This window comes from Pezoporus flaviventris, unplaced genomic scaffold (assembly GCF_033815535.1).
Source record: "Pezoporus flaviventris isolate CSIRO_AGI_PZ_B2104156 unplaced genomic scaffold, CSIRO_AGI_Pfla_v1 ptg000031l, whole genome shotgun sequence".
Lineage (NCBI taxonomy): Eukaryota > Metazoa > Chordata > Aves > Psittaciformes > Psittacidae > Pezoporus > Pezoporus flaviventris.
In genome coordinates, this window is record NW_026892579.1 from 66,072,058 (window position 1) to 66,080,000 (window position 7,943).

General features: G+C 42.3%; 2 long non-coding RNA genes across 2 annotated transcripts in view; one reads left to right on the forward strand and one right to left on the reverse strand.

Annotated features, from left to right (window-relative positions):
• The window catches only part of LOC133273328 (uncharacterized), a 518,549-nt gene that overhangs the window by 194,160 nt on the left and 316,446 nt on the right, over window positions 1-7,943 (reverse strand). The window lies entirely within an intron of this gene.
• The window catches only part of LOC133273325 (uncharacterized), an 8,894-nt gene continuing 8,319 nt past the window's right edge, over window positions 7,369-7,943 (forward strand). Inside the window, exon 1 of the long non-coding RNA XR_009744739.1 lies at window positions 7,369-7,943. This exon is cut by the window's right edge and continues 222 nt beyond it. This is a non-coding gene — a long non-coding RNA (uncharacterized LOC133273325).

Below are 7,943 nucleotides of genomic sequence, written 5' to 3' on the forward strand. Positions count from 1 at the left end.
CACCAGGTCCCTCAAGTTCAACTGGAAGCCTTGCAGCTCTGCTAGCTCAGATGGTCACCAGTGTTTATTAGCTCAGGATGAACATCCTCACATCTACCTTGCTTGTAATCATAGAGCAAGCTGAAAGACAACGTATCTGCTCAGAGCCTAGATCACAAAAAAGACAATGTGGGTGTTTCTATTCTATCCTGTCACATTCCACTGCTTAAAAATAGTCCATGATCTTGTAGGAAGGCTTCTCAAAGTCATATAGAGAAGAAAAACATGATTAATCAAGTCCTGCATTCATCTCTTCCAATTTAATGAAAAGCCTTAAAAAAGCTAATAATAATAATAAAACATCAAAAATAATTGTAAATATATAAATGCAAGTAAGACTATGCCTAAAATATCTGAATTTCACAAAACTTCACATGGTTTTTGCTTGGGGAAGCATGGAGAAAGGAAGCACATCCACAGAAAGGAGGCTGGAGCACTGCAGACAACTAGGAATACCACGTGCCTGCTTGACCTCAGCCTTCCCTCTCTAGACATACAGAGCAACTTACAAATGGTCACACAGATTCAATTTTTAGCAACTAAAAAGGCTGCATTTTAAAGATTTCCTCTTTATCTCACTGACTTTTTACCAAGGTTGCAAGTTCAGAGAGATGTTGACAGATCTTATAATTGGTTTTCATTTTGCCATGTGGAAGTTTAAAAAGCAAACAAAACCACCCCCAAAATGAACAACAAAACCACCCCCCCCCCCCAACAGATAAACAGGATATTATCACACAATACAGCAAAAGTTGTTCTTGCCTCCCCCTCCTTTCACTCCCTCCTCCCCCAAATCAGGTAATCACATGTAACTCGTCACCGTTACGTCAAACAAATTATGCTCTGTTGAAGCATGAAGGGGTTTTCTGGCAGCCCTTTGAGTCCAACCGATCTCATTTTCACTTGACAACAGGTATCTGTAGGTGTAATAGCATTATGGTTTGGCTGTACTGAAACTGCACCTCAGTAAACACTTCTCATGTCACTTTTCAAACAAATACTTGTAACTTTTATCTCAGAAACTCTCAGGTTCACTAAACAAATACAGTCTCTGAACATAAAACTCTTTGTCCTTTATTTATTACAGATCATCTCCTTAGTACGTTACTTAAAAAGACTGCAGAATAAAGAGAGAGTGTGACGAGCTTTCAGCTAAAGCACTTAAACATAGACTACCTTTTAAAAGTTGGGGTTTTCTTCTTGAATAAATTGATATAGTCAAGCTACTTGAACTGCTGGGTCATGTCCATCACTGGAAGAAGCATGTTTCTATAAAAGGGAAGTATAAGTTTTGTCACAGAACATCAATACTAAAAAATCACTAGGCAGACTGCTTGGGTGAAATGTTGGATCCGCCAAGTCAATGGCATAAGTTCTATTGACTTGTGGAGAAGTCATCCCTGTTCTCTCCAATGACACTGAACTATGCATGTGCTCCGGGCACCCCAGAGGTGTAGGGAAAAGATGAACACTTCGGTCTTTTCCTTTCTTTCACAAAACTGAGGGGGAAGACAGAGTCACTCCTGGAAAAGGCCGATACATTAAAACACTACAGCTTTTTAAAGGTACAACTGTTAATGATGTATTAGCTACAGGTACAAAATTAAGTTTCCACTGGGTAAAAAATGTTTGCTCAGGGTCTTTTTTAATGGTTTTCCATTTCCTTGAAATTATTTAAGCCAATGACTCAAAATGGCCAAATCTTCCAGCAGTCCTGTTATTGGGTACATGCCCAATTTAAATACAATGGTCACCAATGCAATTAAACTCAAATTTTCAGGAAAGATGCATAGACCTGGGCCTTTGCTTTAAAGCCATCTGTAGAAAATATTCCCCCAAATTCAAGTTGAATGACCATGATCTACAAATGTACTCTGTATTTTCAGGGGAAATTTGCAAAACGTTATATGAGCTGCTGCTGTCTCCGTGATGGAAAGTACAACCCAAAGACTATAGCGGAGCCATGGACATAATGATAATGTCCATTAAATTACTGCATCAGACACTAAACTGAGATCTAGTAATGTTCAGTATGCCACAGAGCTTCCTCTGGTGGGACACATGATGAAATCACACTGCGGTTGAGCAGAGATCTATAGAGGAAGCTTTTTCCTCCATACTCCCATGAACAATGAAATGCTGGAGAACAGCTGCAGCAGGGGCAGTTTCTAAGATGTATAAAGGTTTAAACCCCTGGTGTATTGTGCTTTAGTACATCTAACTGCCATCTCTCAAATTAAAAACAAAAAACAGGAAGTGAACCCTTTCATTTTCACTACAGAGAGTTTTTATGCTGTGGCATGAAGCAACGTACCAGGTTTAACCACTGAACCCAGAAATGGTAAAACCCAATTACCTACTTCAGTTACCAAATTAGGGTGGTAATTCTGTAAGAAACAATGTTGTGATATTGTAGGAACAATGTATCAAAACTCAGGGTAAATTGTTCATAGAGGGGAAAGTCATTATCTTAAAACAAGATCAATCTTACACACTCTTTCCCCTTCCACTATCACCACGCACCGGGCCATTTGTACCCAACCCGTCTGCACTGACAACTTTCAGACACTAACATATGTGCTCACATGTGGACAGGATCCCTCACAATGAAACAGACAGTAACTTACACAGAAGGTACGTATGAAATAATTGAAAACGCTACCCTGATAGTCTATGTTCATCTCCAAGGAGGAAAAAGGACAGCAAGCAAAGGTAGAAGAAAGAGATCTGCAGAAGGTGCAGAAAGAAGAAAGATTCCAGAGTAAAGGTCCAAAAATCCACTTTAAGGGCTCTTGTATTACCAAAATAACCACAGAAAATACACAAACATATGCCACTTTCCCTAATTTTTCACGTAAATTTCTTCTGTCCCAGACATACTTTGTCTCCCTGCACGTGTGCATTTTCCTTTGTTCTTCCCTCTTCCATCTGCTCTGTCTTTCCTCATCTCTGTCCATCCTCAATCCTGTTGTTTGGATTGATGTCACGCATAGTACCACAGTGGGACAAAAACATGAACCAAAAACTAATTCACAGCCTTCTCATACACAGACTTCACTTCATGAGGTCTCAATAAGACCTGGCCAACCAGAAAGGCAGTCTCTGGGTATACACAACTGCCAGAGTTGCCCACAAAAACAGAGCATTGATGCCACAAGTCAGCCCATGGAATAATACATGACATAGCATTTTGTGACAGATGTGAGACACACATCTGTGCTTCAGATGTCTGAAAACAAATGTGCTTGTACTGACTCTAGGTACACACAGATACAGCAAGGAGGCACAAAGTCACTGAAAGCCACATCTATGTGCACAGGAGTATAATTTTATTCAAAGTATTCAGATAATCACCCCCACAGACCTAAGTTTTCCGGTTCATATTGCTAACCAGTTTCACCCTTGCACTTAGATGTATGAAAAAGAACATGTAAATGACCTGGGCATTGACAATGCCTATGTGTAGATACACAGCTACATGAACACAGGGCAAAGTATCATCCTTGCCTTTCATACCTAGGAGAAGAACCCAAGAGAAGCTTCTCTACAGGTATTAGAAGGAGCAGACATTAACATCTGTACAAATAACCCTTATTCCTTTATTCAGAAGCCAAACAGAAAAGAAGCACTAGCATCCCAATTTCAGCTCCTGAGTTTCATGTTAAATTATGTTTTACCTCTCTTTTGCTTTCTTTCAGTACTCTTGGTCCTACTTTACAACATTTATATGCTTCCATGCAAATACCTCTAAAAATTCAAGTATTTTTCTTCAGATTTTAAATGAAAGGATCATATATATTAATAGTTGATTCTCTTATGTGATTGCAGTCTATTCCTAAAACTGAAGCTATTAGCAGCTGTAAACTTCCCTTCCCTATTGTCGCTTAACTTCAATGACAATTTCAGATTAAAACTAATTCACATGATGAAATAAATTGGAATATTAAAAATAGGACTATAGAGTGATAAAAGCAATGTAGATATTTAAGATATAACACGAAGTTTTTAATTAAAAACACAGAATCTTCAATTTGCTCCCGAATAAAACAGTAACCCTCACTTGATTGATTCTAGGAGTGTTGCTGATATATCTTGTTACAGTGGCGTGAATCACATATTAATTAACAATTCCAGTAATTAAAATGTTTTTATTCTTTAAAGATATTCAAGATGGAGCCAAATATCTATCCTACATGAGCTAAATTTATGGTATCCAGCACGGAAGGGTATTTAGTGCTGGAGGAGATTTAGTCTGCCTGGCTACAATATATACCTTGAGGTAAGGATTTTACTTGCTGTATGACGGCATGTACAGAGTTGATCTAACAGATAAATCTGCTGTTCATGAGGATATTTCCTATGTAATCCTTACAACTAAAGGTAAATGGAAACTTCTTCCATGTTTACAGCAATCCACAAGCATTTTACAGCTTCTGTCCAAACTCAGTGTTTCTGAGCACCAAAAAGCAATTATCTGCGTGCAGAGACGGACCTGTACAGCATTGCTTTCTTATCCTTGGAGAAATTAAGAGTTCCTTAGTGTACTTCAGCAATTCACACATTTATTTTCTTCACACGCATAGCACTCATGCCAGTAACACCAGCAACGCACATTCTGTCTCTACAGCTACTAAAACCGTACCTTAATCGGTATAATTCACATATAATGAGCACCTTCAGTTTGTCCCCCTTTGATGACCACAGGGGCTGTGCCTTCCGCTGCGGTGTTATCCCACCCTGTGCACTGACCAGCCCTGGCTCCTCCATAGAGACCTGATCTCCCTTCACAAGGCTTCTCCTTCCAAGACCCCATCTTCCTTTTCCCAGCACCTTCTCCTCACCCATAGGTCCCAGCTCAGCTGCCTTGGACAAAGCTCACCCGTGGTCTCCCTCACACCTTTTGCCCACAGACATACTTCAGGAATCCAGTTTCCGACACAAATCAGTGCCTTTCTCCCCAGTTTACCACTCGTTTCTGTGTTACTCACATCTGTTGTCCTTCATTTCTTTTATTAGTCTTCTGCCAGCTTTATTTCCACTCTGCTTCTGAGGCCACCCCTGGCTCTGGGTTCTAGATGGTTCCAGCCAGTTCCAGCCGGCTCCACCAGCCCCAGCCCTGTAATGGCACCTGAGGGGAGCGAGGGTGAGAAAGACAAAATGGCGCCCGAGCGTGAGGGGTGAGGGAAGGAAACGCGGTGAGAAACGGTCCTGAGAGACCAGAGGGGAGAAGAGGAAGAGCTCCAGGCTCAGGGCTGAGACTGGGGTGGGAGGGCAGCTTCACCTGACTGGCAGCAGGTGAATGGTTTGAGTTGGAAGGGACCTTAAAGCTCCTCCAGCTCCAACCCCTGCCACAGGCATGGACACCTTCCACTAGAGCAGCTTGCTCCAAGCCTCTGTGTCCAACCTGGCCTTGAACACTGCCAGGGATGGGGCAGCCACAGCTTCTCTGGGCACCCTGTGCCAGCGCCTCAGCACCCTCACAGGGAAGAGCTTCTGCCTTATATCCAACCTGAATTTCCCCTGTTTCAGCTTGAACCCCTCACCCCTTATCCTATCACTCCAGTCCCTGATGAAGAGTCCCTCTCCAGCATCCTTGTCGCCCCCTTCAGACACTGGAAGCTGCTATGAGGTCTCCACGCAGCTTCTCTTCTCCAGACTGAACAGCCTCAACTTTCTCAGTCTATCTTCATACAGGAGGTGCTCCAGCCCCTGATCATCCTCATGGCCTCCTCTGGACTTGCTCCAACAGCTCCATGTCTTCCTTATGTTGGGAAAATAACGGGCAGAGACCCTGCAGTGCCAGCCCAGCATAGCACACATTGAAAAAGAAGGACATTCAAGCTAGTATATTTAAGAAAAGAAGGGGGAAAGAAGGGGTGGAGGGGAGTATGAAAGCACTGCACAGGTTTGGTAGCTACCCCAGGGCTCTTTGAGACTCCCGTCAAACAAAACCCCCTCTTGAACACCTTGACAACTAGCGCGTTACACCGACAACTCTGAACTTCTGATGAAAAACACGCATGCACGCAGATATATATGTCACCCCAAGGAGGATGAAAATATACTGGTACTATGTATTCTTGTGCACCGGTTCTTGCGAGCATGAGCCACAACAACAGAGACTTTCTTGTATACCCACACGCACACTGGTAAGTTCAGCAGGAACTTTTGCTCTTATTCCAAACACTTTTCCCTATAAATCACACAAAAATCAGCAACCCTTTCCTACATTATTGAGGATCTTTATTAGCACACTTCAGATATTCCCCTGACAAACCACAGTACACGATATACTTTCAGTATTTAAACCTTCATCCCAATCTGGGTTGCAAACAAGGTATTTCTATGTTAGAATCTCTCCATTTCCACGCTGCGATAACCTTGCTTGCGTGCCTGTGTTACACACTGGAGATATCTTTCATTTCTCCTCAATGGGAAGAGAATGGCTCAACTGCAGATCACAGATCTTAAACAACCGGAGTCAAGTTGCAAAAGCCTGTGTTAGCAGGTCAACAGTTTGAACTCCTTTCTCTACACATCTTCACTTGCCATCAGGTCAACACAAATATTTAAGGGCTGAGTACAGCTGTGAACAAAGCAAGCCAGTGCTGGTGAAGGGGCACAAATCCTTCCCCCTCACACAATGTGTCTCACATGTACCACAGCGAAGTTCCTGAATGCTGAGGCTACTGCCCCTCTACTCAGGCAAAATCCACCCGATGGTGGATCACAGAATCATAGGATCCAGCCCACGGGTCCGACAACCCCCGTGTGTTTTATTTGCTGGCAATGTTGGATGCTGTCAAAATCCCTCTGCAAGGCTGATTCCAACCCTCCACATTTCTCATGATACTTCTCAGCAGGTTGAGTTTTATTCCCACCAAATCTTGTTCCCCGAGGCCGGATGCTTCCAAAATATTGTTTTCTATCACCTTCTGGCAGAATATTTTTCTCCATTATGAAAAGGATTACATATATTCCTTCAAGTAGCAAGCATTTAGAATAGCTCTGCCCAAGTATTGTCAATCACCATGTGAAATAAAGGGAATCTGGAATTCCCTCAGCAGTGGCAGAGCTCCAAATGCCATAGTATTCATAACTTTCTATACATTATTCTGGGCATCGAGCTACAGAAATCCGGGGTCTACAGACTAGTCAGATATAGAAAGACCAGCTAAGCGCTGGCACAGAGACCTGTGATTTTGCCCTTAACACACGCTTTGAGAGAAGCTTTATCCAATATGCTCCCAGCCTGGATCCAACTGCTTGTCTTAACTCAGCAGCACACTGTAAGGACTACACAACAGTATAACTTTGGGATTCCCAAGGTGTGCCTCTACAAATATTTTAGTTTGAATCAGGAGTGTTTTGGAAGCTAAGGTCCTTTCCAACCTTAACCATTCTATGACTCCAACCTGGAGGATGCTTTCAGGAGCATCTCTCATGCACTCTGCTACTGGGAGATAGCTTGAGACACCCGACTAAACACTCACATAAATACCTGTTGAAGCAACAACTATAATTCTTTCTTTTCCCCCAGACTTAACATCAGCTACGAGTAAGTAAGAAAAGGCAGGAGGGTCATATATCATGTTCTGCTTTAACAAAAAATCTGGACTTCAGGCTCCTGGAGCTAAGGAGAAATTCCTTAACTTCCACCAGATGCAGAATACATATTTTCTTTTCAGGGCAGTTGCTGCAATGAACATCTGACACTAAACAGTGAATGCTACCGCAGGCCTGATTTCATCCAGTCCCCAGCATCCTCTAAAATAGGTAAACAAACACTATGTAGAGAGGATTAATGATCACTAACCCATGTTTTCTTATGAGATCTGGGATAATTCAGTGACGACTGAGAAGACGAAGGAGGCAGAAATTAAACTAAACACTACTTTCACTGA